The following is a 13,105-nucleotide window of genomic DNA, read 5'->3' on the forward strand; positions in this document are numbered from 1 at the left end:
GGTTCTCTCCCTTCTTCCTGAAAACATGTTTAAGCTTTCCTCATTTCCTGAAAGTGAGTTTCTGAAGACTATACTCAAGAACAGTGATTTTTAATGTGGTTCCTAGAGTCACAAGGATACTTCAAGGGTCACAATAAGAGAACTATTATTCGGGACTCAATAGGTCACAAGTAACAGAAACCCAACTCAACCTAGTTTAAGTAAAAAAAATTAATGGGATTTATAAGCTTATTAAGTTATTTTTAATAACTTAGTCTAGGGATATATGTAGCTTTAGGCTGGGCAAGGTCCAAGGGAGTTTAAAGAGTGTCATCTGATTTTAATCTCTCTCTCTCTCTCTCCACACACACACACACACACACACACACACACATATAATCCCGGTCTCTCTTCTGCATTTCTCTGTGCTGGTTTCTCTTTCAGGAACCCCTTCATATGGTGGTCTTTGACAGATTCAGGACTAACACTATCATTACAACTAGCAATCCCACAACCTCAATGGAAAATGAGCTTTCTGAAGATGCAAGGAAGAGAGAAAAAGATGATTCAATTTCTCACCATCACCTCCATTAATCAAGAACGTAAGTAAGATATTAACCTTGAAGAGGATTAGGGAAACCCTTCTCCAAAACAGGAGGAAAGCAGAAAAGGTACAAAGAAATTTCAGAAAGCTCATATCAGATGACCTCAAACTTCACCACAAAGCAAAATATACAATCACTTGTTGAGACTAAGAGGAGCAAGGAAAGAAGGGTGGCTTAAGTAGAATGGAAGAGTTTAAAATATCCCCCATGGAGAATTTAACGGTTCAATGAAAGTATTGTTAGACAACAGTGAGAACCCAGCTGAGTTAAGAGAGGATGAATTTACTATGGTGAATCTAATCAGTAAAGATAAGTGATTCTTCAATAGTCCTTGGCATCCAAGGAATAGAAGCGCAGAAAGTACTGATACTCACACCCAATACAGGGTTAGGGGTTGGTTTGAGAATAAATCTGCTCTATCTCACATCTTCCTCAACTGACGAAATGGCACCATCATTCACCTAGCTGTTTAAACGAAACATTTAAGAGTCATCCTAAATTTTGCTCTTTCCATCAGCCCACCCCCCCACCACAGCCAATCTACCAGAAAACACTAACAGCTCCATCTTCTAAATAAATACTAAACTTTACCATTTCTTAGCTCCTCTACCAATATCACCTTAGTCCTAGCCACTATCATTTTGTATCTTCATTACCTCAAGGCTGATTCCCCCCTTTTCCTTCTAAAATCAATTGTACACTAAATATCCAAAGTGATTTTTTAATACATAAATCTGGTCATATATCACTCCTTGGCTTAATACCACCCAGTGCCTTTAAAGCATAGTTGGGATAAAATCCAAACTCCTTAATACTGTGTACAAGGCATCATGTGACCTGCTAAGGACTCTAGTAGCTTTGAATTGTTTGGCTAATAGGTAGTAATTTGAATATATCTCAATAATTAGCTTTGCATTATTATTTCTTTTTGGATGTTGGGCATTATTCAAACACAATGAGGCTAAGTAAGGCTCTCTTACCCCTCTGCCTGACACAGATTAACTCTTATTTCTCTACTACCCAGAGATTCAACCAGTGATTCCTAACTCCTTTGGGAGCTATAATACCCTGTTTTTAAATTTACTTTGATAGTTTGATTTTTAGCACTTCACTGTTACCCAAGCAAATGTGTTATATGTTAAAGATATTTTTATAGTCAAAATTAATTTATATCTGAGAATTTGGTCAATTTTCCCAAATATTCAGAGTTACCATGGGGTATCATACAAGGCTGGGATATAACTATGCTTAAATTAAGCTGCATTTACAGATCAGGCTCCAAAATGTTTTAGAAGTGAAATTAGTTGAATTTATGATTCAGTGGTATAGAGACATATATGTTCCACTTCAATCTTGAGCCAATCCACTGCCTTTCCTAAATGAGGCAACTGAAGAAAGCTGAAATTATCTTCACATCATTTCAACTAAGCAACACAGTCATTTAATCTCAAACACTATATTTACCACCAAAGAGACTGATGGATGAAATACTGGTAAAGAAATTCTATATCACCTTCAAAGATTTTAGTAAAGAATAATACACCACAGCAGACGTGAGACTCTTATCTTCGTGGACCTGCTTATAGTCAAATCCGACTTCCAGATCATTCTGCCAGCTTTGCCCTTTCAAATACCGATAAGTTTTGGCTACACCTTTAGCCATATACCAAAGGCAAGTTGACACTGAGTCAGTATGTACTGATAAGGCCTTAATGAATGATAGGTCTAATGTCTATTCTGATTGGCCAGTTGTATGTTCTGATTTGTTGGCACTCATGCAGTATTAGGTGTTAAATATTTTTAATATCACTTCTGCCTAAATGACCGATACACTAGACAAGGTATAAAGGTTAGTATGGAAAATGGGAGTATGAGTCACAAATACTTAGATAAAAGTTCAGATTCAAAAAGAAGGAATATACCTGACTTCTTTCATCAAAATAAGGATTTTTAAAGATTGCTTTATTATGTTCAACTGACTGACAATAGTAGTAGCGGTAACGGAAATAACTTGCATTTATTGATTGCCAGCTATGTTTTACTGTGCTAAATGCTTTATATGATTCATTTCTTTTCATTTAAACTTCATTGACAACATCACGAGGCAAACATTATTTTCCCTTTCATACAGATGAGAAAACTGAGGCTAAGTTACATACATAACTTGCCCAAGGGTTCCATAATATTAGAGCCAGGATTTAAACCAATACGCCAGCCTCCAAAAACCCATGCCCTTAATTGATATTCTATTCCATCACCTTCTATTACACTCTACTTCCCTATGAAGTATTGCATTATTTTAAATTAATAAATTCCAAATCAGAGTTACAGTAAATTGTAAATAATAAAACCTAGGGGTAGTCATATGTCCTGATTTATGGTTGTCTAGCATCTGATTTAAGTTCAATGTGTTGGGTTTATTTCATTAATTTGATTTAGTGTTATATCCCAAATGACTCAATGAGATTTGCTCTAATAAATCTGAGTATAAGGGAGAATGTCATGCAAAGCAATTAGAAATGCAAGGAAAACTTTATTTAGTGAAAATTTAAAGTATGGACAAGAGAAAAAGTTATTGCTACTGAGGTAATGTCAAGAAACAATTATAAGGAAAATTGAACTATTTGCACCAAGCATCGATAATTTGGCAATATGTTTACTATGAGGTATGTCACTGGTTTAGAAAATTAGCTCCATAATTTGCAAGTTACAAAAAAAAAAGACAACAAAATTTTCTATCAAGATAGACAAGATTTAGGAATATATATTTTAAGAATTTTCATAATAATAGCTACCATTTACTGAGCAACTATTAGGTGACAGGCATTGTGCTAAATGATTTATGATGCTAAATTTTCTTTAATTTAATCCTTATGTCAATCTTACAAAGTAAGATTTATTATCCCCAGTTTAGAAATGAAGAAACTAAGCCAGAGATTAATAATAAAAGCATGTTAAGCATCTATTTTTAACAGATAATTTCCAAAGATTATTAAAATTAAATGGGAATATGAGGTCATTTAATCCAACTTTCCAAAACCCTTTCATGTCCGTTGGGATATATGATTGTCCACCCACTTTTTCTGCCTCTCAGGTTCGTTAGTAAACTGCTTTCCCTCTGACAGTACGTGCTGCTGTAAGGCAGAGGGGCCTTTATGACTGTTTAAAAACCAAAAAACAGGTGAGTGCCGCAAATTACTGTTTCTATAGGGTGTTGTATGAGGTGTGTACAGTTTTGGTAGGAGAAAGAGAAATTTAAAAAAAAATGGGGGGACAACTTGTGTCCCTCTGGATTCTAGGGGGCTTCCAGGGTAGAATTAATGGGACAAGGTATGTCCCTCAGGACTCAGAGGGTAGGATTGTTGGATGGGGAAAAAAAAAATCCATCCTATCTACTAAAAGGAGCCCTGGTGGCACAGTGGTTAAGTGACACAACTACTAACCAAAAGGTCAGTAGTTTGAATCCACCAGTGGCTCCTTGGAAACCCTATAGGGCAATTCTACTCTGTCCTATAGGGTTGCTATGGGTCGGAATTGACTGGACGACAATGGGTTTTTTTACCTACTAAAAATTCAACAACAGTCAATGATTCAGCATGCTTCCATTAAAGAAAACACATGGTATCAACAAAAAATTCAAAGCAGAAAATAACTGGGTCTTGAAAGGGATAAACAGCAGATGTTCTAGCAGGTGCTTCACTGTCCTATGCCTTTAATCTGTCAGGCCTGCTCCTGTATCATTAGAATGACCTGTTGTTGCTGTTAGGTGCCATTGAGTTGATTCCGACTCATAGCAACCCTATGTACAACAGAACGAAACACTGCCCGGTCCTCAGAATTGTTACTAGGACCTACCACCACACAAAAACAGGCTGCAAACACCCGCTTGTTTCTTACCACCTCTATGCTACTTGTTCTAATCTACCTTGTACTCTGATTACCTTGCAACTCATCGGCCTGCAATCACCACCCTTCAGACAAGATGCTTCAATAGCTTCAGCCCTTTACCTCCCCTCTTGATGATGTTTTAGACTCTCTCTTGGAGTCAATACCTTGCTGGATTCTGCCTGGTTTCCAAGACATGGTATCTCAAACAAGGCACTTGAAAGTGGTAGCTGGATTTGAAAGTCCTTTCTTATTTCTGGCTAAGATTTTCCTTCCTACAACATTTTGCCTTTTGATTTTAGCCAGTTATGAAATTGCTTTTAACAATAAACTGCAGCTTTTCTGCTCAATTCCCACTTTTACTCTGTTCCACATTCAAGGTGATGCAAGAATAACATTAACATTAAGAACTAGGCTGACCAGCTTATCCCAGTTTTCTCAAGATTGTCCTGGTTTTGAAACTGAAAGTTCCTCTTTCCATGAACCTCCTCAGTCTTAGAAAACCCAGGATGGTTGGTCATTCTATGATGTATTTAAAACTCCAACATTTTTGAGCTGTCCAATAGCTTTCTCAAATCACCATTTGATGAGCACAGTCTAAGTAAATCTCAAACACAGACACACTAGCACTTCACAAATGGGGGGAAAAATAATAAAGTCATGACTGTACTAAGCTTAAAGTTGTAGATACTACAATCAAGAGTACTTCACTGGAGATCTATTTAATTTATAATTAATAGCCGGGTAGAAACACTCTCTAGAAATTTGGTTTGGGAGGAAAGGGATTTACATTTGTGATACTGATTAAATTTACAATCCTTACTAGTTTTTTTTTAATCTAACACTAATCTAAATCTAGTTTTTAATCTAAAACTAATAATATACCTGGGCTAGGGCTGATATCTAAATTACCTATTCCAATATTCCAGATTTTATCATTTAATTGATTTCTTGGGATATTAGGGAATGCCACTAAGATATTAAGGATAATTCAAAACTACCCCCTACAGGATAGACAATTGAACGTTTAGACCAGAGATGTTTTCCATCAGAGTGTATTTTAAAAAAATGAATTAGTTGCCAATATTTGAAACCAAGGAGGTGTTCAGAATACTCTGAACACAGGAGATGCTCCATAAACATGTATAGTACATACATAGTAAAGGTGCGCAATTAAAAAAAGTACTAATTCCTGGGTTCTCTTGAAAAATCAGAAGATCTGGCCACACTGCGCCTGCATTACTATAAGGCAGTGGTTCTCAAACATTATTTTGCATCAGAATTCTCTGGGGGGCTTGTTAGCCCACAGATTCCTCCACCTTGCCCCCCAAATTCAGTAGGTCTGGGGCAGGGCTTGATAATTTTTATTTCTAACAAGTTTACAGGTGATGATGCTGATGCTGCTAGTCCAAGGACCACACTTTGAGAACTCTACTATAAAACAACAATTGGCTGGATTACAGTCATAGCTCCCCAACCCACACTTTAGATGGGGACTGTGGTCTCCAGTTCACCAGGCTCCGCCTGGCTTGCTTCACTCATTTATATTACCAGCTGGAACTCTATAACCATTTGAGGTTTTGACTACTTGATTACCCAGATCTTCACCTCATTCCCCAGGATGTGGATACGTTTCTCATAAGCCCACATTTAGACACTTAAAGGGATGGGGGTGACTATAACATCAGAGAAGAATGAGAAGGAAGTAGCAGGTTCAACCTAAAGTCAAATTTATGATAGTCTTCCTTCCTTATTTCATTCCCTCATTAGCTGAAGGCTTAGATGAAATAAGATGCTATGGCCCAGTGGCTGTACAATCCTAGCTGGACATTAGAATCACTTAGGGGAGAAAAAAAAAAACCTGTTGCCGTCAAGTCAATTCGGACTCATAGCGACCCCAATAGGAAAGAGTAGAACTGCCCCAAAAGGTTTCCAAGAGCGGCTAGTGGATTTGAACTGTCAACCTTTTGGTTAGCAGCTGAGTTCTTAACCACTGCGCCACCAGGGCTCCACCTAAAAACCAAAAAAAAAAAACAACGAACCCATTGCCGTCGAATTGATTCCGACTATAGTGACCCCACAGGACAGAGCAGAACTGCCCCATAGGGATTCCAAGGAGTGGTTGGTGGATTCGAACTGCGAAAGTTTTTGGTTAGCATCGGACCTCTTAACTACTGCGCCACCAGGGGGAGCTGTTAAAAATACCATCCCGAACCAACTAAATCAGAATCTTGGAGGTTAAACTCGTTCAAACTTTTTGGATGATTTTTGAGAAGTTAGAAGAAAGCCACTACTCTAAACCTTTGAATTCCGTATAAATAACTGTTCTCAGTTCATGAAGCAACTGCTATCTCAGTCTTTCTGCTCTGGGTTGCTCAAAGTAGTGTTTCTAAAAGTAAGCCATAAAGCTCTTCCCAGAGAAAGAATACTCTGAACACAGGAGGTGCTTCATAAACATGCCTAACACAGAGTAAAGGTGCTCAATAAATGTTTGTTAAAAAAACTGAATGCTGGAGAACAATCACCAATGTCCTGAAGTTATGTACCTCTCTGAATTGTAGAAGAACAGGTGCAGTTACTTAAAAGAGATAGGCATGCCATTAAGAAGCTGCACTTAAGAGCTTTGCTTTTGCTTTGAAAATCAAGACATGTCACCAATTAGCTTACATTACATTTAAGCTTTTGCCACTTGGAAAAGGTCCATTATAGCCTTAGGCTTTGTCTACATGCTGTCAAGCATCTGGATAAACAGCGATAAGCTCAGTTAATCATTCGGGTACTAATAAGCCCTTCCATTTTGGTAGTACTTCTAGGTTTTTAAAGCACTACCACATTTATGGTTTCATTTGAGACTCATAGCAATTGGGAATCATTTAAAATAACTTAGTGGTTTAGACTCAGGCTATGGAGTCAAACAGGCCTGGGCTCAAATCTCTATTCCTGCAGTTACTAGTTACATGACTTTAGACAAGCTACTTAACTTCTCTGAGACTTAATGTGTTCAATTTAACATGAGTATAATAATAGTACCTGTCTCATCAGACTGTTGTGATAATTAAGTGATTATAAAGGTCAAGTACTGAGCAAAGAGCCTAGAACATAGTAAGTACTCAGTAACTGTCAGCCGTCATTATTATTTTTGTTATTACTAATATTAATTTGGATATTGTATATCTCAGTCAAATGTTCACATGATCAACTATGTCTTCCATTTTACTGTGTAGGCAAGCCACACAGAATGCTTAGGGGGATGGAAGATGGAGGATTTATTACGTAGCTTGTCTAAATCACAGAGGGGCATATATTAGAAGCCTAAGAGCATCCAAAACCAAAGCCAAACCTGTTGCTGTCAAGTCGATTCCGACTCATGGAGACCCCATCAAATACCTTACACTCCTAACATCGACAACTCCAGGCTAAGGACAAGAGCTAGTCAAAAGATCAGTGGCAGTAGTGGCATACAGGATGATTTGTAGAACCACAATAGACAGAACTAAGGAAAAGGTATAGACAGACAACCTCTCCCTCTTTCTCACCCAATCTTTGTCCTTTCTATGGTGACAAACAGCTTTAACATAATCAGGACCCATACTCGTTGCTGTTGAGTTGATTGTGACTCATGGCAACCCCATGTGTTACAGAGTAGAATTACTCCATGGGGTTTTCTTGGCTGTCGTCTTTACAGAAGCAGAACACCAGGCCTTTCTTCCCCAGTGCCACTAGGTGGGTTCGAACAGCCAACCTTCAGGTTAGTAGTTGAGTGCAAACCATCTGTATCACCCAGGGACCTAGTTGGTATATCAGGCAGTGTTCCTTAAGTGTGCATGTGAGGTAGTTGTTCAAATATGTTTGAACTAGTAAATTAGTAAGGCTACCCTTAGAGAGAAAAATGTCCCCAAAAATCACAACATAAAAGGTTAAATACTGTATGACTTGTTTTTAGATTAGAAAGTAGGACCAGACTGAGATTTTAAGTAGTGAATAGAGTGGGCCCAATTCTGGAGGAGCTGGAGCAGGCAGAGGCAGACCAAATGAAGTAAAGTGCTGACTCCACTGTGCTTACTAGATAAAACAAAAGCAAACAAACAAACGAAAACAGTTGCCGTTAAGTTGATTCCATGTCATGGTGACCCTGTGTGTGTCAGAGTACAACTGTACTTCATAGATAAGTCTTGGTTTATTCACATGCTGCCCAGAGTTTATAATGCACTCCATAGTTTGATTAGTACAAGTAAACTTATCAATAGATTCATATGATACTTTAGTTCTCCTTAACCAAAAACAAAAGAAAACAAAAAATACAGCCGTGATACATATTTTTCTCACTTGGGATAAACTGGAGTTAATAAGACATCTACTCTAGTGACAGTTCAGAACAATTATATCCTGCCATAAAAAACCATATTAAATTATAGAATGCACTAGAAATAGTTCAAAATGGAAAGTGCCCGATGCAATGGATGTGTTTAATTCCAAATTCAGCCGGTAATTTGCAAAAAAGAAATAAATGGACAATTCATCAACTTCAGACACAGATAGCTTTTCTTCAGATAGTGCTGCTGGGCAAGCAGAGTCATTTAAGCTGATATACATATATTTTTTAAGGACTTTTAATTGAATGTGTTCCTAGAAATGTGTCAAATATCATAAACACTAGGTTATTATTTTAATATGCTGAATTTGCCTCAGGGTCACCTATAATGTGTTTATTTTCTCAGGCGAGAATGCCCATATAGGTTTATGATATCCTTTTCCTCGTCCTCAGATATTCCCTGAAGCTCCTGGTTATAGGAATCTGTCAGGGGAACTTCTCAACAGTTCTATCTCCGTCAGTCTTCTTCATTAGACTTCTATGGAGCCCTCCAACTAGAATCCTTCCTTCTTTCTTGTAATGTAATGACATTCAAAACATGTGCAAGGCTCAGTCATCTGCTTACAAAAATTATCCTTCTTTTTAGTATTTCAACTGCTACCCACATTTGATGCACTTTGAACACGCAACCAGTTTTCATTTGCTAATTGACTTTATTTTCCAATTCTTTAGCTTCTTTTTCTCTTTCATTTTCAAACTTAATGGGATAAATAGCAAATTTAGTTGGCCATTTCAAATGATTTATTCATGAGGTTTCAAAAACTGAGCAAACTGTTTTACACTACTCATCCAAAAAGTTAAAAATAAAATGTCTACCTATGCCAAAATGAGCATAGAAGCAAAACTTCTTTTTGAATGCAAGAATGGCTATTTTTAGAAATGTACAGAAGCATTTTCAAAATGCAAGTTTTAATTTCCTAGCCCATGGTATGAAGATGAGACTCAAAATAATTAGGGGGCATATTAGACATAAACAGAACTACAGCCGACCAGATCTCTCTTACTCCCCACTCCATCCAATTCATCTGCAACTTCTGTTGATTTTGCATCCTAAATATTTCTCCAATCTGACTACTTCTCTCCATCTCTGTTGTCATGTAGTCCAAGTTACCATCATCTCCTGCTTGGACTACTACAATAGCTTTGTAAATGGCTCTTTGCTTTCATTCTTGACTCCCTGCAATGTATTCTCTACAGAGTAGAAGTGATCTTTTCAAAAAATCATTACTCATTAAATTAATTAAAATCATTCAATGGTCGCCCTATGCACTTAGGAAAGAGTCCAAAATACTTAATACAGCCTCCAAGGCCCTGCATGACCTGGACTCTGCCTACCTCTCCAGGTTTATCTTGAGTTATTCTCCCCTCTCTCAGCCTTCCAGCCACATGAACCTCTCCCTTCCAAGCCTTCACACACACTGCCTGGGAAATCTCTCCCCCACCCCTCTTAACTGGTTAACACCTACTGATCTTTCATGTTTCAGCTTCAACGCCACTCTCTCAGAGAGGCCTTTCCTGACCACCAATCTAAAGGCATCACCAGTCCCCATTATTCTCTCACAACACTCTGAACTTTTCTGTTATAGCCCATATCAAAACTTTTAATTATATATGTATTTTAGAGATTATTCTATTAATGTCTGTCAGTGACTGTCTTTATTGTTAATTACTATGTATACTGTATGTAGCACATTGCTTAGTACTTAACAGGTACTCAATAAATATTTGTTGAATTGATGAATACGTTCTTACCCTGAGATAATGATTTCTGACAAAACTTACTTCAAATTCACATTCTGTCTTCTAGGCCTCCACCGCTCATCTGTCATTTTGTCATATTGTGGTGGCTTCAGGATCACCCATGGTGGACAGGTTTCAGCAGAGCTTCCAGACTAAGACAGACTAGAAAGAAGGACCCAGCAGTCTACTTTGGAAAAAATTGGCCAGTGAGAACCTTATTAATAGCAGTGGAACACTGTCTGATACAGTGCTGGAAGATGAGCCCCTCAGGTTGGAAGATGCTCAAAATATGACTGGAGAAGAGCTGCCTCCTCAAAGTAGAGTCGACCTTAATGACATGAATGGAATAAAGCTTTTGGGACCTTCATTTGCTGATGTGGCATGGCTTAAAATGAGAAGAAAGAGCTGCAAACATCCATTAATAATAGGAACACGGAATGTACGAAGTTTGAATCTACGAAATTGGAAGTCGTCAAAAAGGAAATGTACACATAAAGAGCGATATCCTACACATTAGACAGCTGAAATGGACTGGTATTGACTATTCTGAATCAGACAATCATATGGTCTACTATGCCAGGAATGACAAATTGAAGAGGAATGGTGTCCCATTCATCTTCAAAAAGAACATTTCAAGATCTATCCTGAAGTACAATGCTGTCAGTGATAGGATAATATCCATATGCTTACAAGGAAAACCAATTACTATGATCGTTATTCGAATTTACACACCAACCACTAAGGCCAAAGATGAGGAAACTGAAGATTTTTACCAACTTCTGCAGTCTGAAATTGATCACACATGTAATCAACATTCATTGATAATTACTAGTGATTGGAATGAGGAAGTTGGAAACAAAGAAGGAAAGGTAGTTGGAAAATATGGCCTTGGTAAAGAAAAGATGTCAGAGATTGCATGATAGAATTTTGCAAGACCAATGACTTCTTTATTGCAAATACCTTTTCTCAACAACATAAACGGTGACTATGCACGTGGACCTCGCCAGATGGAATACGCAGGAATCAAATCGGCAGCATCTGTGGAAAGAGACAAAGGAGAAGCTCAATATTATCAGTCAGAACAAGGCCAGAGGCCAACTGTGGAACCAATTGCTCATACACAAGTTCAAGTTGAAGCTGAAGAAAATTATGAGTCCACAAGAGCCAAAGTATGACCTTGAGTATATGACACGTGAAATTAGAGACTATCTCAAGAATAGATTGGATGCATTGAACATTAATGACTGAAGACCAGACAAGCTGTGGAATGATATCAAGGATATCATACATGAAGAAAGCAAGGGGTCATTAAAAAGACGGGAAAGAAAGAAAAGACCAAAATGGATGATAGAAGAGACTCTGAAAATTGCTCTTAAACGTCGAGTAGCTAAAGTGAAAGAAAGAAATGATGAAGTAAAGGAGCTGAACAGAAGAGTTCAAAGTGTGGCTTAAAGAGAGAAAGTAAAGTACTATAATGAAATGTGCAAAGACCTGGAGTTAGAAAACCAAAAGACCATGCTCAGCATTTCTCAAGCTGAAAGAACTAAAGAAAAAACTCAAGCCTCAAGTTGCAATTTTGAAGGATTCTATGGGCAAAATTTGAATGATGCAGGAAGCAACAAAAGAAAGTAGAAGAAATACAGAGTCACTGTACCAAAAGAATTGGTCTACCTTTGACCATTTCAGGAGGTAGCATATGACCAAGAACTGATGGTACTGAAGAAAGAGGCCCAAGCTGCACTGATGGCATTGGTGAAAAACAAGGCTCCAGGAATTGACGGAATACCAATTAAGATGTTTCAACAAACTGATGAAGTGCTGGAGGTGCTCACTCATCTATGCCAAGAAATTTGGAAGACAGCTACCTGGCCAACTGACTGGAGATCCATATTTGTGCCCATTACAAAGAAAGGTGATCCAACAGAATGCTGAAATTATTGAACAACATTAATATCACACAAAAGTAAATTTTTGCTGAACATCATTCAAAAATGGTTGTAGCAGTACATCAACTGGGAACTGCCAGAAATTCAAGCCAGATTCAGAAGAGGACATGGAACAAGAGATATAATTGCTGGTGTCAGATGGATCTTGGCTAAAAGCAGAGAATGCCAGAAAGAAAGATGTTTACCTGTGCTTTATCAACTATGCAAAGGCATTTGACTGTGTGGATCATAACAAATTATGAATAACATTGTGAAGAATGAGAATTCCAGGACACTTAATTGTGCTCATCAGGAACCTGTACATAGATTCAAGAAGCAGTCATTCAAACAGAACTAGGGAATATTACGTGGTTTAAAATCAGGAAAGGTGTGCATCAGAGTTTTATCCTTTCACCATACTTATCCAGTCTGTATGCTGAGCAAATAATCCAAAAAACTGGACTATATGAAGAAGAATGTGCCATCAGGATTGGAGGAAGACTCATTAACAACCTACATTAGATGGCAGTTAGATGGCAGATGACACAACCTTGCTTGCTGAAAGTGAAGAGGACTTGAAGCACTTACTGATGAAAATC

Source organism: Trichechus manatus, unplaced genomic scaffold (genome assembly GCF_000243295.1).
Source record: "Trichechus manatus latirostris isolate Lorelei unplaced genomic scaffold, TriManLat1.0 scaffold00068, whole genome shotgun sequence".
Taxonomy (NCBI): Eukaryota; Metazoa; Chordata; class Mammalia; order Sirenia; family Trichechidae; genus Trichechus; species Trichechus manatus.